Raw genomic sequence first — 19358 nt, forward strand, 5'->3', positions numbered from 1 at the left:
ACAGAATTTTAGAGTTTAAGTCAATTTAATTCAACAGCTGTTTATTCAGTATCTATTATGTTCCAGATTGGTAGGTTGTTGTCCTTTGTTCTCAAAGAGGACCAAAATGACATCACTATGTTAGGGTACAGGTATAGTGTATCCAACTGTAGCTGATATATGAGCTTGAAAGACTTTACCACAGGTTGGGCAAAAATAGTCTAAATAATAATAATGATAATGATAATACATATTATAGAAAGAAAAAGCCAACAAAAAATAGTTCTTGCCCTCAAAGGATGTGCATGCTGCTGGGGAAGGGTATAAGGAGGAAAACAGAATATGTATACAGACAAGTATGTACCTAATACATGTACATAGTAATTTTGAGTGAGTGGAGAGAATTCCAATAGCTGGGTAAGTAAGAAAATGCCTCTAATAGGAGGTGGTACCTGAGTGGAGCCTTGAAGGGGGCTAGGAATTCTTTGATCTACAATTTGAATAGATTTGGTTGTTCAGTCCAGCCCAGACATGACAAAATGTCCCCACTACCAAAAACTCAACATTTGGCCATCTAGCATTTGCTTGAACAATTTTGGTGAGCAGAGGGGCCCACTACCCCCTTAGGCAGAGCATTTCACTTTTGGACAGCTCCATGCCAAGCTCAATCTGCTTCTTTGCAACACTCATTCCTTGCTCCTGGTTCTGTCCTTTGAATTTAAGCAGTATGGATCTAATCCTTCTCCTTGGCAGTCCTTCGAATCCTTGAACTATGTTATTGTTATGATCTAGTGACTTGTAAAGTTTGTGTCTTATCTTTTTACCAGACCTGAAGCTCCATGGAGTAGGAACTGGGTTTCATCTAAGTGTCATAGGCCCTTTGATGCCTTTCACAATACCCTCTGCATGCAGAAACTATTTAGTATATATTTATTAAATGAATGAAAGGAAAAAGCACTAGATTTGGAGTCCAGAGATCTGTATTAAATTTCCAGAATTAGTTATGTGACTTTGCACAGTATTCTGGGTATCAGTTTTCTCATCTATAAAATGAAGGGGTTAGACTAAATGATATGCAAAGTTCCTTCTGGCTCTAACATTTCATTCATTTACTTAGTTGATGTTTCGCTTGCTACATAAACAAGGCTTTGTATACTGTGCCCTAGCATCTAACTTCAGGGCAGTCCTGGGATCTGGCACTATAGTGTGCCATGATTTCTATCCAAATGAGAATAAACATGGCACAAGATTGGGGTGCTCCTCAGGAAGGGGAATAGCTAAGCCAGGTTTATATGCTTACCAGCACTCTGAAATCTTATGGATGAATAGAGAATTCTGAAGTACCAGTTTCTAAAACATCAGCCCCAACTAGTGAATCCTCTGGCAGGGTTCTACCTGGCCAGTTTCTGACAGGTCAAGAAGGGCTTAGCTCTCTCTGTCAGAAGGGTGAAGTAACATGTCCAGAATCTCTTTGCTTTGTTCCCAATCTGGTGCTTCTATACGTGTTCAAGTTTACTCAATTTATATGGTCAAGCAACCTAGAAGTCTGGGGGTCAGGAACTAACACCCTATTACTCATCTTTCTGGCTCATTCCCAACAAAACAAATACATTCTGAATGGGTTGCCTCAGCAGATTTGTAAGCTGTGAGGGTTCGCTAGCACACTATACATTAAAGTGGAGATCTTGAAAGAACTTGCCAGGTTAGAACACTGACCCCACTGAGTAAGGTGTGATGTAGTAGAAATGAATATAAAATCTTACATTTGGGTCCAGAAAGTCAACATCACAAGTCTAAAGTTGGGGCACAGAGCAGCATGACTAAATGATGGTTTATGGTGAATGGATTGGAAGCTCAGCACGAGTTCACGTGTGATGTGATGGGTAAGAAAGCAAGTTTGGTCTCAGGCAGCCTGCTAAGAGACACAGCCTCTAGAATTAGAGAGGTGGACACAGTATGGGAAAAAGGACTGGCCTTAGTGTCAAAAGATCTGGGTTTGAATCTTGGCTCTCTTCTTCCCGTGGAACTATGGACAAGGTATTTAACATCTCTATATTGCAGTTCCTCAGGGATAAAATAAAAGAACGGGACCACATGGCCTCACAGGCTCTTTCTCATAATAATAATAATGATAATATAATAACAGCTAACATTTACATAGTGCTTTAAGGTTTGCACAATGGTTTACAAATATTATCTCATTTTTATTCTCACTAGAGCTGAGGGAGGAACGTGCTAATATTGCCTCCATTTTACAGATGAGAAAACTGAAACAGAGACAGAGGAAATGACTTGCTCAACATCACACAGCTAGGAAGTATCTAAAGTTGAATTTAAATTCAGGACTTACTGATTCAAGTCCATCACTCTGCCCATTGCAGCTAGCTGCCTATTAGAAAACTTGATTAGGGTAGGGACCGGTCCCCTGTGTACTTCCCCAATCAGATGCCATTTGGAATATTGTGCTAGGTTCTGAAGTAACTAAACAACAGTAAGCTCTATTCCAGGCCCTGCATTTTAGGAAGGATGTTGATAACCTAGAATATCTGGAGGAGGACAACCAGGATGGTGAAGGGCCGTTAGTCCACGTCATACAAGGATTGGTTGAATGAGTTGGAAGGTTTACTTAAAGGGGAGTGACATGATAGTTGTCTTCAAGTACTTCAAAGGCTATCAGGTGGAAGAGGGATTGGACTCCTTCTATTTGGTGTCCATGAGTAGAATCACGAGCAATGAATGGAAATGCAAAGCATCCAATGTAGGTTTGAAGTCAGGAATGAACTTCCTGAGGATAGGAGCTGTCCCAAAGTGGTTCAGGCCACCTTGGAGGTGGGGAGTTCCCGTTCATTGGAGATTCTCAAGCAGAACTAGGATGACTGTTTGTTGTGGTGAGGCTTCTTTCCCAAGTTATGGATTGGCCCAGATGGACTCAAAGGTTTCCTCGCACTCTGAAATTTCATGATTCTGTCCAAGTCAAAGACAAGAAGCAGCCTTCAGGGTTACTGGAAGCATTCTTTCCCATGGATGTTGCCTTTCTGAGCTAGTATTACACCTGGTCATCCATCTCAATAGTTTTCCTAATAGGTCATGCATCAGAGACCTGAATCTACTTCCAGGGAGGCTGTGATTTTTCTTAGGTGATTTTGGTTGATTGTTCAGAGATACACCTTGTGTGTTTGCTGACTTCATCTGAAGGGCTGCCCGTCACTTAATCTTCAACATCTCCCCTAATCAATTGATCAAAGGTAATTTAGATGGAACATCTATGCCCTTTCCCCCACCCCCAAGAGGTCGATATCTAACTACTTAGGCATAATTAAGTGACCTTCCTTCCTAGCATGCAACCTGCCCACATCTCAACTCAGTAACTTGCACACAACCTTGATGCTGTGTCCTAAGGGTAAATGTGCTCTTTAGTATGTACAGAAGCTACTTAGCTAAAAACCTGAAGAAAAATCAGACTGAGCTGCCTCCAGAGAATATTCTTTTTCATTATTTTTAAAAATAATGAGAGGCAGCTTGGCATAATAGGTAGAAGGAAGACCTTGGTATCTGAAAAAGCTTGGATCAAGCCCCACCTCTGACACAAGGGAATAACATGGTGAGATGGGCTAGGTGGCTCAATAGATAGAGTACCAGGCCTGGAGTCAGGAAGACTCATTTTCCTCAATTCAAATCTGGCCTCAGACACTAGCTGTGTGACCCTGAGCAAATGTTTTGGCCTCAGTTGCCTCATCTGTAAAACAAACTGGACAAGAAAATGGCAAACCCCTCTAGTATCTTTGCCAAGAAAATCTCAAATGGGGTCACAAAGAGTCAGATATAACTGAAAATGACTGAACAACAACAACAAAAATGGAAGGAGTGTTGGATCTGAGTCAGAAGGCCTGGGTTAAATTTCTCTGCTTTTTCTGCCTTAGTAAGAAAAATTAAGAACCATTCTGCTTGAATTGTATTGGAAACACCTTCCCTTTTCCCCACTGATACACAACAGAAAGGAAACAACTGCTGGAATTCCCAAAGTTTTAAATTGGCCTTATTACTGCTGATCACTGTCCACAAAAAGTCACTTCACTCTCCACTGTCTGAGGAAATAGCATGGATGTATCTGCTGAACCAGAATCCTAGTCAGCATTAGGAATTTTAATGTTGCAATATCTAATATGTCCATGCACATAATGGTTCTGTGAACCACCTGGAAAAATGGTAAGTTAAACTTACTGAACAGCATCGGCAAAAATAAATTAAAAAAAATAAATAAAAACAAGCAAGCAAGCAAACAAATAAATACATAAATGAATAATTAAATAATTAGATAGACAGACAGACAGATAGACAGACAGACAGACAGACAGATAGATAGATAGATAGATAGATAGATAGATAGATAGATAAATAGATAGATAAATATATTTCTCTGATCTTCATTACTTAGGCAAGCCAGTTTATGTCTTTGGGTCTCAGTTTCTCTATCTGAAAAATAAGGGGTTTGGGCTAGCTGATATCTAAGGGCCCTTCCAACTTGATGTTTATGATCCTATGATCCCATGATGTTACTGGCCATGTGAATAGTCAACCTCTTAATACTGTAGGAAACTCAGACTATGTCTAAATTTTGTTCTTGTATGTCTAGCACAGTATTTGGCAAAGGATCTATGCTTAATAAATGCCTGTTGAATTGCTAAGGTTGTATGTAGATCAGGTATCTAGGTGGGGCAGTGGATAGAAAGTTGACCTCATGGTTGTTGTGAGGGTTAGAGAAGAAAACACTTGTAAAATGCTTAGCATCATGTCTAGCACGTAGTAGGTACTTGATAAATGCTTATTCCATTCTTCTTCCTCTTGAATCAATGGAAATTCCTGGTCTGGATCAAGAACAATTATATATCTTCTTCAGTTGATTTTTCACTATGTCTGGGGGACAGGTAGAATTATATTTACATTTAATCAGCCAACTAACAACTATTAGACATAGAAGGTTGGATGAAACTATTTGAACCTAAGTGCTTTACTTGCCAGGTGTGGCTGATCACATATGTCCAAAGAACATAACCATAGATCTTAGATAGTATGCATGCCAGGGAGAGGATGTGTTCTCACCCGAACTGTCACTTGCAAAACAAGGAATACTATACTTTCCAAGAGACATGGAAAAACATATGAACTGATGCAGAATGAAGTAGGCAGAACCAGGAGAACAATTTATATTATAACAATAATATTATTTAAATGAATAATTTTGAAATCATGGTTCATGTGAAATAAAAAAAAGAAGGCTGCCCAGCTCAAAACAGAGAGATGTTGGACTTATGCAGAGTTAGAAATGCATTTTTGTACATGACCAAATATTGGAGTAGTTTGCTTGACTATACTATGTGATAACAGGGCTCTACCTCCCTTCATCATCCTCCCTCCTTTCCTTTCTTTTTGTCTTTTTTTCAGTGAATATGGGGAGGTAGGAAAGAGAAAAAATGAATGCTTAATAATTGGAGCAACAAAATAATATAATTTTTAAAAGAAATGTCTTATTTTAAGGAAACATTTAATCTCAGACAGCGGGAAAAGAGTAGTAACTTTATTGTGATACTTTTGAACTTTTGTTATTGAAAATTGGGGCCCAGAAATTTGGAGCCTTTTCTTTTGAGAATTCCAAGAAAGCAGAAATATTTGGGTAATAGCTTAATCACAAGGATTTGTGATTCACAATGGTAAAACACAATGGAGACACAACGGTGTCTCCTCTGAACCATATATTAAGATCAGAAATGATCCAACAGTGTGTGTCTAGGCCATCCTCTACATAGGCATGCTTGGATTTGCTAAAGAAGAATAATTTGCTCCCCCGTGTTGCAAGTTTTTGAAGCCCTAGCAGGCCTCCCTTCCTTTTTTCTGACTGGTCATGAATACACTTGGCACTCTCCCCGGGGGCACGCCTTCTTGCATTTGCCCATCATGGGATTTCAGGGAGTAGTACATGTTTCCAAATTGTTTGAATTCAGAAAGGTCCAGCTGTGAGACTCAATAATGTATGCTCTTGTGTCCTGCATTCTAGAAGCAATCGCACCAGGCTTTTGCTTCAACCCTGAGCAATAGAATCATAGACAGCAAGGAGGAGTTGGAAGCAACCTGTGGGGCCAGTTAGGCCAATGGGTAAAATGAGTCTGGAGATACTAAGTGTGCCAAATGTTACACAGGTAGCAAGATCTGAACGCAGTGATTTGAACAGTGGCTATAGAGCCATTGCTTTTACCATGATCACCCATCCAGGTAGATGTCATACAGACCCACAGTCCTTGCTTTCATGCCCTCTGTACTGTAGTTAACCTCAAATATGAACTCATCCTGGATCCTGTCTTGCTCTCTCCCTCTCTGTGTTTCCCTTTGTGCCACGCCCCATGCCTGGAGTGGTGACCCTGCCCACTTGCCCCTCCTTCTCCCCTAGCATTGCTCCTCCTCCAATGCCCCACTCAAGATCTCTGTTCTTCTATGCCCAAAGGGCTATAAAAATGTGCATGCCCTTTGACCCAGCAATAGAACTTCTAGGGCTGTATCCCAAAGAGATCATAAAAATGGGAAAAGGACCCACATGTACAAAAATATTTATAGCAGCTCCTTTTGTGGTGGCAAAGAGTTGGAAATTGAAAGGATGCCCATCCACTGGGGAATGGCTGAGCAAGTCGTGGTATATGAATGTAATGGTACTATTGTGATATAAGAAATGATGAGCAGGCAGACTTCAGAAAAACCTGGAAAGACTTGTATGGACTGATGCTGAGTGAAGTGAGCAGAACCAGAAGAACATACACAGTCACAGCCACTTTGTGTGATGACTAACTTTATTAGACTTAGCTCTTCTCAGCATTGCAAGGATCTAAGACATATCCAAAAGTTTCATGATGGAAAATGCTATCCACATCTAGAGAAAGAACTGTGGAGTCTGAATGCAGATCGAAGCATACTCTTTGGTCTTTGTTTTCTATGTTTTGTTTCCTCTTTCTTGTGGTTCCTCCTGTTGGTTCTAATTCTTCTTTATAACATGACTAATGTGAGAATACGTTTAATAGGAATGTATATGTAGAGGCTATATCAGATTGCATGCTATCTTGGGGAAGGAGGTCAGGAGGGAGGGAGAGAAAATTTAAAACTCAAAAGCTTATGGAAGTGATTGTTGAAAACTAAAAAGAAATTAATTAAAAAAAAAGATCTATATTCTCTAAGGTGCCACCTTCAGACAGAAATGATCCCTCCTCCTGGCCACTCTAGGCTAGAGACATTGGCCTTTATTTTCTAATTTGCATTATAATGTTTTGTGTATATTTCAGTTTCTTTATCTGTCAGAATAAAGGCTCTCCACTATCCTTTCCAAGTCCAATCCCTGTATATGGGCTTCTTGTGGTACAACAATACAGTAACCTATAGCAATTTGACATTAGTATTATTTGAAGCAAGACCACTAGCCACCTTGATTAAAACATGAACCTGGTAAAACAAGACATGGGGGCAGATTGCCCAGCTAGCCCAGCTAGCATTCGGTTAGGCCAAGGCATTTTTCTGCCTCATCTTGTATCTGGCCCTCCTGCTACCAACACACCAAGGAAATGGAGGGACTTCCTGTTCCCAAGGATGCCCATGCACTGGCGAGCTGCCTGGAGAGTAAAACATATGCTATGATCAATAGTTTCCAGGACAGATGGAATTGAGTTCTATTGAATAAATCATATGGTGCTTGTCATTGGAATGAGCTTTCTAAGGGAAATCTTTCTGTCAGTTAAGTGTGGTCTCTTACCTCCTTGATTGACATGCAGATGTTTTCAGGAGACTTGACCCATAGGAGAAATTTTAGATTTTTCTAAATTCTTTGGACTCCTTTTCAATGAGAAATTTCCTGTCCCCGTGGCAGAATGAAATGCTTTATGAATTCACTTTGACAATTTCTTTCTCCAAATGCAAAAACTAATCCACTCACTATGGATGTCAGAAATGTTTGTTTGTTACTGGGGGTGGTGGCTGAGCTGGGGAAGGGGAAAGGCAAGGGTTGAAGGTATAATAGAAGCTTGGCCACCCAAGCTTAAGCATCCCCAGCTACCCAGACTGCCAACCTTGATGTCATCCTCAGCTCCTCTCTTGGCACACATTCCACATATCCAATCCATTGAGCAGTCTTGTCATTTCTACCTTCGAAACACCTGTTACATACATCCTCTCCCCTCCACTCACATGGCCACCATCATGAGGCAGGTTCTCACCACTTTCTGCCTGGGTTTTTGCAGTAGCCTTTTGCTTGAGCTCCCTTTCTCAAGCCTTTTTTTTTTTTTTAACTCCAATATATCCTCTATCCAGCTGGCCAAATGATTTTCCTAAAGTTCAGGTCTGATCATATCACACTCTTACTCATTAACCTCCCTATTATCTGAGGCTCAAATGTAAGATCCTCCATTTATTTACAACCTAACACCTTCTTACCTTTCCAGTCTTCTTAACTCTCTCTCCTTTATGCAGTCTACTATAATCTAGCTGCAGTGGCCTTCTTTCTGTTCCTAACACATGATACTCTGAACTCCTCACTCAGTGCCTTTGCACTGGCTGTCCCCATGCTTAGAATACCCTCCCTCCTCACCTTTGCCAATTGGTGCTTGTGGTTTCTTTCAGGCTTAGCTCAAGTATTACCTTCTGCTGAAAATTTCCCCCAGTCCTGCCCACTCTAGTGCCTTCCCTCCAAGAACACACTCCACTTATACCGCATGTAAATTGAATGTACTGTTTTTGCATGCTTTGCTCCCCCATTGGGACATGAGCTCCTTGAGATCAAAGATTACGATTTTGCTTTTTTTTGTATCCACTACTAATGCTTAGTAAATGTTTGTTGACTGACTGTTATCCCTGCTGCCAGATATCCAAATCTCTCTGTGGCAATCTGCCTAGAACCAGTTTGCATTAAGCTTCCTGGCCAAATCGTAGACTTGAGGGTACCTGCTTCTCTGGTCACCGTAGTTTTCAACTCTTCTTCAAACCAAGGTTTACCATTGAGACAAACTCTACCCCCAGGAATTATCTTCCAATTCACAAAAAATAGCTTATGTTGTTTTCTATCATGTGACACACCCTTTTTTCCTTCAGAACCAACTTAATTACTCACATGCATCAACTTTCCATTCTCTTTACTACCATAGAAAGACAGAATCATAGAATGTCAAAGGCAGAGACTTCAGAGGCATTTAACTCAATCCACAAGTGAGCAAAACTCCTTTCCATGGCCTTCCTTACAAGTGGTCACCTTACCATCATTGACTGAAGACCTCAAACTCAGCTCTACGATCTATTATAAATCCAGGGGTCAGCCTCTTAACATGCCTGGTCTACTCATTACTAGCATCAGCAGAACATACAAACCATTTATATCCTGGGAATGGGGTTAGTAATTAACAGCTATAGATAATTACAGAAATGCAGCACATTTCCCACACAGCTGTTAGCCATCCTCCAGGGATTACAATTCTGTTGGGTGGACTTGACTCTAAGAATGGGCAGAGACTCTGTAGCTGCTCTCTCATGCCTTGCCTCAGCTGTGTTACTCTGCCCAAAAGCCATTTCTAATGCTTCAAGGGGAAGGGTGATATCATCAGTATGACTGGTCCTCTCTACTCCCTATACCTATGCCTATGTTCCCCTATACCTCTCATGATTTCTGAATCTTTTCTTGCCACCCTTGCCAGAAGTGTCTTGGGGAAATATGTCCCACACTTCTCCAAAACTGATCTGGATGCCTGTGAAGTCCATTAATTCTCTTGCTTCCCGTTGGACTTTTTATGACATTTTGATTATTCAACTAAAAACTACTTTATGTAAATCTGTTTTTAATTTATTTCTTTGATCATTGAAATCAAAGCTGAGTGACACAGTACATATTGTAGTGGGTCTTGAGTCAGGAAGACCTTTGTTCAATTCCAACCTCAGACACTTGCTAGTTGTGTGACCCTGGGCAAGTTACTTAACCTCTGACTGCCTCAGTTCACTCAACTGTTAAATGGAGTTAATAACAGCAACTACTCCCCAGTGTTGTTGTGGTGATCAAATGAAATAGTATTTATAAAGTCCTTAGCATGGTGTCTGGCACACAGCAGGCACCTAATAAATGCTGGTTGATTGATGAATCCCATTGGTCTTCACCTATATCCTATATTTTTTCACTTGTGCATAAATGCTTTTGTACAACATAACAAAACATAGAGACATCATGGTGGGTTGGATGGAGCTACTCTTGGAGTTAGGAAGACTGGGATTCAAATCCTGCCTCTGAAATACATTGGCCATGTGACCCTAGACAAATCACACCTCTTCTCAGTGTCCTATGTATCTTAAGAAGAATATGAATTGCACGGCATGTACCCATCTGCATTGGTAGAGGGACCTTCTGCGCTGGGAGAGCCCCCAACCAATGAAATCACAGGTTCAGTTAAAAAAGGCACACATGAAGCATAATTTAATAAAATCCAATGTAACAAAGCAACAATAAAATAATAGGAGTTGATATTTACGTAATGATTCGAGCTTTGTAAAGTCTTCACATCCTTCAGGATAATATAATATTTCAGACTCCTGCAAAGTTCTAACATTTCTTTGTCTTTTAGCCAAATATGAGATGTAACAATAGTGACATAACTCAATACCACATTCTCTCAAATAAGATGAAACTCTACAACAAATCCTGTCCCTAATTAGGTTCAGGAGTTGTGATATGATGATAACATCATCATCATCATCATCATCATCACCATCTCTCTCTCTCCCCCTCTCTCCCTTCCTCTGTCTCTGTCTCTCTCCCTCTGTCTCCCTCTGTCTCTGTCTGTCTCTGTGTCTCTCATCTCTCTCTGTCTGTTTCTCCTCTCTGTGTCTGTCCATCTCTGTCTCTCTCTTTGTCTCTGTCTTTCTCTCTGTCTCTGTCTGTCTGTCTCTGTCTCTCTCTCACTCTGTCTCTCTGTCTCTCTCTCTCTCTGGTACAATCCTGTTAACAACTGTCATGGAATAAAGACTGCTCTCTGGTTGGCAGGTCAAATTACTCCAAGTTTTATTAAATGGCTGTCCACCTGGGAACCTGTTCCTTTCCAAAATGGCTCTAAGAGCTTACAGGTTCCAGGAATCTTGCCTACATTAATCAAATGGGAAGAGAAAACATCAAGTGTGAGGGGACAGGATGTTTGTCAGGTGCAGACTTTCTTGATCATCACAATTAGGAATATACACATACATATATACACACATGCATGTATGTACACATATACACACACAAAATGTGTGTTTATATAATGTTTTGTGTATACACTCATTACATATGCATATATGCACAACAAATACATATGTACAACATAGATACAAGATAACAGAATGATACTAGGATGTAATAATATAATTCCAGGACTTCATAAACATTTTTTAAAAACCTTTTGATCACTGCATTTCGATGTAATTGGCTTCCTTTGTAATCCTATGTATTTTTATTTGATGCCCTTAAAAACATGATTCTGAGGAGCCCATAAGCTTCTGTGGACTGCCCAAGGGGTCCCTGGCCCATGAACTCAAAGGTTAAAAGCCTGTGATCTAATGCATCACATTTTACAGAGATGATATTCCAGATTGATGAATTTAGACAGCTTTTCTCAGATAGGAATCTGCTCCAATTTCTCTAGCACCTGTAAAATTGATCTTACATATCAGAAAGCACTCTCTACCCATTCTCTAAGACTTTCTAGTCAGGTGCCTCAGCACTTTGGGCAGTGTCTTCTTGTTTTAGAGAGTGGTCCCTGGAGCATTCTTGCCTGCTGGCAGAGTGTTGCAGCCTGGGCAGGTGAAACCAGCATTCATGGCACTGCTGAGGTCCCATAGAACCTGGTCTGGCTTCCATGTCCTTTTTTCCATTCTTCTAGAATTCATTGTAACTCTGTCTGCAGCATGCCTGGCTCCTGAACCCTGGCCGGTTTGGAACTAGTGACCTAGCCTCCTTTCACTCTAGTAAATGAAAATCCCCACATTTACACCAGATAGCTCAGCAAGAAACATTCAGTCTTACACTTCTAACTGCACCAATAACCCCCCTTTCCCCTATACCACTGTAATCCAACAAAACTCAATCCTTTCAGAATTCTGTGCTTAAATCTCCTTTGGCATGTCCACTCACTAGGCAATCTTTCCCATCCCTAGCTCTGGGAGCCCAGAGATATAGATCCTGCCTTCCCCAGGAGAGGCTTCTCATCTGTTTTTTCTCTTGTCTACCTGTCAGAGACCATCACAGGACACTCCAAAAGAAGGGAGGATTCACTGAGCTGTGTCTTCAGGGACCCCAGGGAAGCATTCTCCCTGGGGGCTTCCTTGCATCTCTCTGAAGCAGTGTGCCTGCCTCTCCCGCACAGCCTGTCTCCATAGAGACACTTGAATTAGACGCATGATCCATCATCTCTTCTAATTTCAATACTGGTTCACAGCAAATGGATTTGTTTCTCCTCAATATTCCAATAGTTGTCTTGTAATTTAGAATGATCTGACTCCAGTTTCCTGGACTTAGAGACCTCACCTTCCACACTCATGATGTCCTTTTCCTTTTTTGTACTGAGACTGTAACTTTTAAATAATTGGCCTTATCACAGAATCACAGACTTCAGAGTTGGGAAGGTCCTCAGAGGGTCCCTCTACTCCAACCCATACCAGAAAAGATGCCCTCTATAACACTCCCCAATGGGTGGTTATCCAATCATTGTTTGAGGACCTGCAATGCAGAGCAACCTATGACTTCAGGAGTCATTCTTGGGGGAAAAATTGAATCTCTGGACAAAATTTAATTTTTCATTCTTTTCCAAGAGAGAAGTTTTTAAGTGTGTATGTGTGTGTGTGTGTGTGTGTGTGTGTGTGTGTGTGTGACAGAGAGAGAGAGAGAGAGAGAGAGAGAGAGAGAGAGAGAGAGAGAGAGAGAGAGAGAGGTGCCCTTTGAAAGTCTGACAAAGCCAATGGACTCCTCAGAGTAATATTTTTAGATGCACAAAATAAATAATATAAAGGAAAACAATCATTGAATTGCAATTATCAAAATATTTTTACCAAAAGTTCATGGATCCCAGATTAGGAGTTTTTGGAGTAGACAGATAAGTTCTGTTTCACATTTATTGTTAGAGGATAAGGCTTGCCATGTGTTGTTTGGTGTAGAGTACTGAACTTGGAGTCAGGAAGAACTGAGTTCAAAGCTTACTAGCCATGTGACCCTGGACAAGTTATTTGAATTCTATCTGCCTCAGTTTCTTCATCTGTAAAATGGGGATATTAATAGGTGCTATTATTTAGCACCTACCTCTCAGGGTCATTTTGTGAATCAAATAAGATAATACCCATAAGGCACTTTGCAAACCTTAAGGCATTATATAAATGCTATTAGTATTATTAACCAATAGGAGAGAAATGCCTTGAAAGTAGGGGTTATTTATATACATACATGTGCATATACACACACAGGCCTAGGACAGTGCTTGGTAGGTACATAGTAGGTGCTAATACAGTAAATAGTTCTTGATTGGTTTGAGGTTCAACTTAAGTTGAATCTCTATATGAAGCTGTCCCTGGTCTCAGATGTTAGCACTCTCTCCTTCCTATTAGGAAAGATCCTGTCAGTTATTTCCTTACCTGTCTAAGTGTTGTATCCCTTCCCTCCCCCCCCATCTGAAAGTCAAGGACCTTCTTTTTTTTTTAAGGCAATTGGGGTCAAGTGACTTGCCCAGGGTCACACAGCTAGTAAATGTCAAGTGTTTGGTGTGAGGCCGGATCCGAACTCAGGCCCTCCTGACTTCAGGGCCAGGTGCTCTATTCACTGCGTCACCTAGCTGTCCCAAGGACCTTCATTTCTGGTGTTATTTGTGCCACCAGTGCCAGTGCCTGGTATGCAGTAAGTGCTTAATTAATATTTGTTCAATTGAATTGAGGAAGGAAGAAGTTCCTAATATTCTAGGCTGAGGGTCCTTTAATAAGGGAAAGGGAGGGTCCCAGGACTGGCATCTCCTTGTATAGAGTGGAGTTAGAAGGGCCAGGCCTGTCCGGCAGAGTCAGTCCATTACCACAGGTGTGGGTTGATAAGAAGAAAGGCTGAAGGCAAGAGTTAATATTTGACTTACAAGCATGAGTGTGTACCAGGTCATCAGTTCCAAATATTGTAGAGAGGATTTCGGAGGCAGTGAGATGTACAGGAAAGAAGCTGGATTGGGGCTCAGAGAGCCTGACTCTGTGACTTCCAATCTTTATGACCTTGGGCAAGTCACTTCATGTTTATGGACCTCAGTTACCTCCCCTATAAAATGAGGAGGAATCTCATTAGATGACCTCTCAAGTCCTTCCCAGTCAAACTCTATGATCCCATGATCCTGTTACAGGAGATTGGACTCAATGATCCCCTAAATGATCTCTTATCACGAGCACTTGATTTGTGAATCATTTGAAAGTTTCATTTTTGAGGGGTTTTTTTTGCCCTAAAAATCAGCAAGAAAAAAATGTAGCCTACTAGTGGTGTGTAGAGAGAAGAGGGCTGTGTTCAAAACTAGGACACTTGGGTTCTCCTGCTGGCTTTGTAGCCAAATTGGAAATCATTTGATCTGAGTTGCTGGTTTTCTCATCTCTTGTGTGTGTGTGTGTGTGTGTGTGTGTTTCTACTATTTGTTTCCTTTATTTAATTTTTAGTACCTACCTTCTTTTTAAAAAAAATCAATTTATTATTTATTTATTTTATACATTCTTTTCTTTTTAAATTATGAGTTCCAAATTCTCTTTCTTCCTCCCATTCTCTCCCCCATGTACTGAGAAGGCAAGCAATATTTTATCAATCATACATATGAGATTATGCAAAACATTTCCATATTAATCACAATTTTTTTTTAAAAAGCAAGAAAAATATGGGGGCAGCTAGTTGGTGCAGTGGATAGAGTACCATCCCTGGATTCAGGAGGATCTGAGTTCAAATCCGACCTCAGACACATAATGCTTACTAGCTGCGTGACCCTGGGCAAGTCACTTAACCCCATTGCCCAAAACCAAAAAAAAAAAAAGCAAGAAAAATAAAGTGAGAAGGTTGTACTTCAGTTTGCACTCAGAGTTCATCAGTTCTCTCTCTGAAGGTGGAGAGCAGTTTTTCATCATGAGTCCTTTGGAATTGTCTTGGATCATTGTACTGATCAGAATATCTGAGTCTTTCACAGTAGATCAATATTACACTATTGCTCTTATTATGTGCAATGATCACCTGGTGCTTCTCACATCACTTTACTTCACTACATATGGGTCTTGCCACCCCCCTTATCATTTCCCAAAGTACAATAGTACTCCATCACAATCAAATGTCCCAACTTATTCAACCATTCCCTAATTAATGAGCATCCCCTTAATTTCCATTTCTTTGCCACCACAAAAAAAAGCTACTATAAATATTTTTATATATCGACCCTTTTCCTTTTTCTTTGTTCTCTTTGGGATACAGACATATAGTGATATTGCTGGGTCAAAGGGCATGCATAATTTTATAGCCCTTTGGGGCTAGTTCTAAATTGTTTTCCAGAATGGTTGGAAATGGTTATTAGTTATTAATTGGTTAGTTAATTAATTAGTTATTGGTTATTAATGTTTATTAGTCTACCAACAGTTCATTAGCGTCCCTATTTTTCCCTCATCCCCTCTAGCATTTGTCATTTTTGATAGGTGTACCACAGAGTTGTTTTAATTTGCATTTCGCTGATCAATTATGATTTAGAGCATCTTCTCGTATAACTAGATAGCTTGGATTTCTTCTTCTGAAAATTGCCTGTTTATATTCTTTGACCATGTATCAATTGAAGAATGGCTCTTATTTTTATAAATTTGACTTAGTTCTATACTCAGCATCTGTTTGAGAAATCGGGCCTTTATCAGAGAAACTTACCATAAAAAATTTTGCTATTATTTCATTGTCTATGGTACTTTTCAGCAAAATGAAGTTTCCCTGGTTATCTCTTTTAATTAGGTCTATTTTTACTTTTGCTTTGTCTGAAATCATGATTGCTGCCCCTGACTTTTTACTTCAGCTGAAGCATAACAGATTCTGCTCCAGCCCTTTATTTTAACTCTGTGTGTGTTTCTGTTTCATGTGTCTCTTTTACACAACATATTGTTGAATTCTGATTTCCAATCCATTCTGCTGTCTGCTTCAATTTTGTGAGTAAGCATTCCATTCATATTCACAGTTATAATTACTGTGTATTTCCCTCCATCCCATTTTCTTCTCTTCCTCCTCCTCCTCTTCTCCTCCTCCTCCTCTTCCTCCTCCTCTCTTTATCCTATCCTGGTTTTCTCATCTCCAATATGATAACAATAGGAATAATATTTCACTGTTTTGGGAGGAGCATGGGGTGGTGTCTAGAATGCTCGAATTGGTTTCAAGACACCTGGGTTCAGAGACTGCCTCTGACACTTGATAGCTGTGTGACTATAAGCAAATCCCTTATCCTCTCTCAGCCTCAGTTTCTCGATATACAAAAGGAGGGACATGCCCAAAGAAGCTGCCACATAGGGTTGTTGTTGGGAGGCTTAGATGAGATCATGCCTATGCCAAAGTTTGAAAACTTTGAAGCAGTTATTTAAATGACACTTTTATTTATGAGGCTAAAATGAGGTTACAAGTGAAAATCAATTTTGAAAATAAAGAGAAGACTCAGAGCTCTGTACAAAGGCAGAGGGATGCTCTTCTCTAGGCAGCAAGATGACATGTTTGAGAAAGTGTTGGATTTGGACTCAGGAAGCCCTGGGTTCTAATCCAGCCTCAAACACTTAATAGCTATGGATCCTGGGCAAATCCTTTAACCTTCTTCAGTTTCCTTATCTGAAAAATGGGTCTAATGATAGCACCCACAATACAGGGGGTGTGTGAATATCAAATAAAAAGTTGTAAATTACTTTTCAAAACTTGAAATGTGACATGCAAGTTGGCTCTGGTTATTTAATAATAGCTAGCATTTAGACAGAACTTTGAGATTTGTAGCATACCCAACCACGCAACTTGGGAGGTGGATGCTGTCGTGAGCCTCATTTTACTGATGAGAAAGCCAGGACTGAGACAGACTGAGTGACTTGTCTGGAGTTGCCCAGAGAGTGAGTGGATGAGGCAAGATTGGAAGTAAGGTCTGCCTGCCTTTAGGTCAGCTGCTCCAGAAGTCAGCTTCAATTGGCAATTTCTGTAATGTGGTCTGAGGATCACAAAGTCATGAAATGACTTAAGTATTAGAAAATGATTCTCTCTCTCTCTCTCTCTCTCTCTCTCTCTCTCTCTCTCTCTCTCTCTCTCTCTCTCTCCCCTCTCTTCTCTCTCATTGCTCTTTACTTCTTTCTTTCCTCCCCTTCCCTCTGCTTTCTCTCCTCCTCCTCCTCCTCCTCCTCCTCCTTCTTCCTTCTTCTTCTTCTTCTTCTTCTTCTTCTTCTTCTTCTTCTTCCTCTTCTCTCTCTCTCTCTCTCTCTCACACACACACACACACACACACACACACACACAACTTCAGAATACACTGGCCTTTTTTCTTTTATTTTCTTTTCCCTTATATCAAGGAATAAATAAAAGCTAATCCAACATGATTAGAGGCCGTGCCCATGGCCAGGAGATCTTTGTTGGCTCCTACTGTTTCTAAGTTTGTTGCCACTGATGAAGGGCTCAGATGCCCAAATGAATTCAGGTCCTCATGATTTGTTTCCCTGTCTCGACTTCATAAAATCAGAGGGATGCAATAACTTTGTTATCTATCCCTTGGGCACAAAAATGCCTGATAATTACAAATGATTCATGAGGACAGTTTAACTGGTAAAGGGATTATGCTGTGTTCGATAGTAAGCAGGTGTTTATTAAATTTTAAAAGTGCCTTTTAGAAAAGACATAATGGGCCCATCCATTAAAAATGTGTTTGAGGGAGCCCGGAGCCTGGCGAATCAGAGATCTCAGAGCATTCTTCTGTAGCCTCCATTTCCTGGCTGCCATCTTTGGAGTTGTTTCCACATCTGCACTTGCCCTTTTCCATTCTTTATGGACAGCAGAAGTTCCACCTGACAGGAGCCATTGATGCCTTACTCAGCATCAGTTCTGATTCAGAATGTAATACCTTGCAGGTCTGAAGGACTGTGGTCTTTTTCACTGGTTGGCCATTTATAATTCCATAACAGGAAGGTTAGTAGATTGGCATATCCTGACTAATCCTCAGAATGCCGTAGATATCTGGTGTCTCCTTAAGCCTTTGTGCATGTGGTTGATGTTGCTAATGCACTAGCAGATGGTAGAAAGTGACCTTCCAGGGCCACCTGACCCTATAATGACAATATCAGACTTTGAAAGAGCTTTCTTTTCTCTGGGGCTAGTTTGAAAAATGCCTTCACCATCTGAGTCTGGTGAGCATAACCACATTTCCCTTTTCTTTTTGCAAAATGAAAAGCATTTATTCTAAACTTATTTTCTTACAGTAAGCCCCACAAAAAGGGTGCTGGAAAGCAAAGTGGGTGAGGTACTTTCAGGAAGCGCAGAGGGGACATGGTGAAGACACTTTAGGAAGGATGAGTGGTGAGGAGGTCTAGTTCTGTGGAGATTAAGTAAGAGGTTTCCCTACAGGATAAGCCAGGAAAACAAATTATGAAGATCTGAATGGGAGGTGAGGTTTGAGGAGAATCCAAGTTTCTAGTGGAGTGGCAATGATTAGAGAGTGGGGCTAGAGATTTCGGGTGGGAGCGGCTGTAAGGATCAGTACTGCTCCGGCTTCCCAAGGGTTGGGGGAGAGAGCTCAGCTGGGAAGAGGCTCTTAGGAGAAATCCACAGAATATATTTGCATCATGAAATTCTCCTCTTTGCTAAATGTTGCTCCTGAGGTTTACAGGGACACAGAAAGGAGCCCTAGACCTCCAGGGCCAAGCCTTTTCAACCTCTGTAGAACCTTGTATGGCTGCTTTTGTCACCTTCCTGCACATGCTTTTACTCGTAAAAATGCCCTGGCTTAACAATAATCCACTAGCATTTGTTACAGAATGCAGAGTGCTCAGATAGTTTCTCTTCTCTGATCTAGGTGGGGGTGAAACCTGAGGACTTCATCTCCAGTCCTCAGGCTCAGAAGTAATCTCTTGCTTCATGGAGAAGCTTAAGACCATCAAACATGACCTACTCTATGTACTCATGTGCTCATCTCAACATACTCTGTTTTCTGAAGCTGTTCTTAAATCTTTATTGGCAATCTCTTGGGAAGAGAGCATAAAATCACACACTCTGGATCCCAAAATCTCAAAGGTGAAGGCTCCTCTGCAGTACCCAGCCTGACCTTTACCTGAAGAAGTACCCATACTCAAGCATGGCCAATGAATGA

Source organism: Phascolarctos cinereus, unplaced genomic scaffold, assembly GCF_003287225.1.
Source record: "Phascolarctos cinereus isolate Bilbo 61053 unplaced genomic scaffold, phaCin_HiC Scaffold_4;HRSCAF=312, whole genome shotgun sequence".
Lineage (NCBI taxonomy): Eukaryota > Metazoa > Chordata > Mammalia > Diprotodontia > Phascolarctidae > Phascolarctos > Phascolarctos cinereus.